The sequence below is a fragment of the Eschrichtius robustus genome, chromosome X (assembly GCF_028021215.1).
Source record: "Eschrichtius robustus isolate mEscRob2 chromosome X, mEscRob2.pri, whole genome shotgun sequence".
Lineage (NCBI taxonomy): Eukaryota > Metazoa > Chordata > Mammalia > Artiodactyla > Eschrichtiidae > Eschrichtius > Eschrichtius robustus.
The window spans coordinates 106610022-106612637 of NC_090845.1; the positions used below are offsets into that span (position 1 = coordinate 106610022).

The following is a 2616-nucleotide window of genomic DNA, read 5'->3' on the forward strand; positions in this document are numbered from 1 at the left end:
CTGAGCCACTTATCTGCACTGTAGTAAAGTACTTAAAATCACTCCCAAGATCAAGGTTTAAAACCATTTTAAGAGACAAGACTTTAAATGTTTTATAGCCACTTCTGTAAGAGGTGCTTTTCCTTCCCCAAATGGTCAAAGCTTAATGAGAAGGTTGACAATACTTTTCTTCCCCTCATATCTTCTGTTCAAAAATATTTACTATTACTACTGGTAATATGGTTTATATCTTGTCTGATCTGGGAAGTGTAGTCCAAGAAGTGAGGTTTGAGAAAGGAAGACGCTGCTTTCCTGGAGGAAGGGGTGGTCCTCTGGGTGCAGGCCACATAACATGACTTACTTCCCCTAGTTATATAAATGGAGTGCCCAGAGTTCCTTGATCTTCAGTAAACTGGGGTAAAGAGTGAGCATTATAATGGTGAGAAGGATGTGTACTTACAGGTGGATTACCCTGTTGAGGTGAGGTAGGTCCTGGTGGAAGATATTTCATATAAGGTGGCATCTGAGCAATAATAGGTCTATGGAGAGGGTGGTGGAGTAGAAGTCACTGATGCACCTGAAGCGTGGCTATGAATCAAGTGAAAAGTACCTGTGGCCTGGAAAGGATGTGGCCTTTGATGACTTATTGATTGCAGAGGAGGTAGCGTGGTAAAATATTGCTGTGGAGGCATAGTTCCATGAGAGTTCAATACCACTGGTTGACCCTGATATTCAGGATGATGGTGAGCAATTGCAGAGGCAGGAGGTAGTGGTTCTCAAGTACCCGAATTTGAGTCATTCTGAATAGGGACAGTTACTAAATTGCTATGTTTTCTTGTTGAAATGTAAAGGTTTTCTGACTCAGCTTCCTGACTCACTGAAAGATATAGAGGTGAATTCATGGACAATGAACTCTGCTGGAGGAGCACTAATATCTTCTTGTGGCAGATTATATGGCTTGTGCGAACACTTTGCAAAGGAGGTAGTAGTATCATAAGGTATTGCTTTGGCAGAATATGGTTCATATGATGCTCATCTGGCGGTGTTATAAGATGATCAGATTTCAGTAGGTGGTGGGACAACATGCAGAATGAACATTTTCAAGTTGAGTACGGGCAAGAGAGTTTTCAGCTCTTGTATGGCCATGGTTGATGAGCCTTTAAGTCTCTTCGAGACAAACACGATCTCTTGCATCCTTGAACAGTGCCACACATGAAGAGAGAACCTTGCGTATGCTTCTCAATTCGTTCCACAGGATTACTACAGCCTGGGAACATCTTACTGCCTTCTTTTCCATGTAAAATAGCACAGGCATAGCAAAAAGCATGCTTGCATGGAATCATCCACCCATAGATTTTTTTTTTAAATTTTTTTAATTTTTTATTTTTTTAAAATTTTCTAATGCTATTCTTGTCTGCTTACATTCTTTTTTAATTTATGTATGTATGTATGGCTTTGTTGGGTCTTCATTTCTGCGCGAGGGCCCTATCTAGTTGCGGCAAGCGGGGGCCACTCTTCATTGCGGTGCGGGGGCCACTCTTCATCGCGGTGCGCGGGCCACTCTTCATCGCGGTGCGCAGGCCCCTCACCATCGCGGCCTCTCGTTGCCGAGCACAGGCTCCAGACGCGCAGGCCCAGCAATTGTGGCCCACGGGCCGAGTCGCTCTGCGGCATGCGGGATCCTCCCAGACCAGGGCTCCAACCCGCGTCCCCCACACTGGCAGGCAGACTCTCAACCACTGCGCCACCAGGGAAGCCCCGGCCCATAGATTTTAATTGGCAATTCGCATGTGTCACAGAAATGTACTGGGGTATCATCCTTTTCACCTAAGATGTTTATCTGAAAGTCCCAAAAAACATCTTCAACAGATCCTTGCTCATTTCTAAAAGCTTTACCCACTGGAGTCATACCAGTCCTCTGCACTACGATCGAATGGTTGGGCGCGCTCCGTGATTCAGCTCTCAGAGCACGAGGGGAGCGGAAGTCAACCTTACTGACCTGGGGCGCGCGTGTGCCGTACTCTCTTGAGTTCAGGAAGCGGAAGTACGTCCAGGTCACCGTACCTTTGACCTCTTCTTACCAACCTCCTTTGCAGTGAGAAAGTCCGGCAGAAGGAGAAAGAGTGAATATTTGAAGAGTTTTGGTGCCGAGGGTGCTTAGGCTGCTCTTGTTATGCTTCAAGAAAAAAATAGCCTTTAACTGGAAAAAAGAGACTAATCCGGAATGGGGGAGGGGAGAGCGTGCGTGTATGTGCTGGCACGTGCAAGCACAGTAGTACATGAAGGCAGAAGGCCCGAGCAGGTAAGGCAGCCAGCCCATCCTTAAAGGTTTTTTTTTTTTTTTTTTTTTTTAAACAATGCAGTGCTTTGCTTTTTGGAGGTGAAAGCTCACCCATCGTTTGAAATGTTCAAATAGAGACTGGAAAGCTTCTTGTCAGAGATGCTGTAGATCTAGCTTCTCAAACTTTTCTGACAAAGTACCCCTAATGGTAGAGAAAACTTTACTGAAACTGTGAGGGTAAGGGGGGACAGAGTTCTAAGTACTTCTGAAAGCAAGATATTTCTCTGAATAGTTGTACTTTAAATTATAGGAATATTATATGAATATAACTTCCTTTTTTAGAATGTTTGTTTTAA

The 2616-nt window shown here is 44.5% G+C and overlaps 1 pseudogene; it reads right to left on the bottom strand.

Moving 5' to 3' along the window:
- Positions 1-207: 207 nt before the first annotated feature.
- On the bottom strand, positions 208-1831 carry LOC137757159 (E3 ubiquitin-protein ligase Hakai-like; annotated as a pseudogene).
- Between the last annotated feature and the right edge of the window lie 785 nt (positions 1832-2616).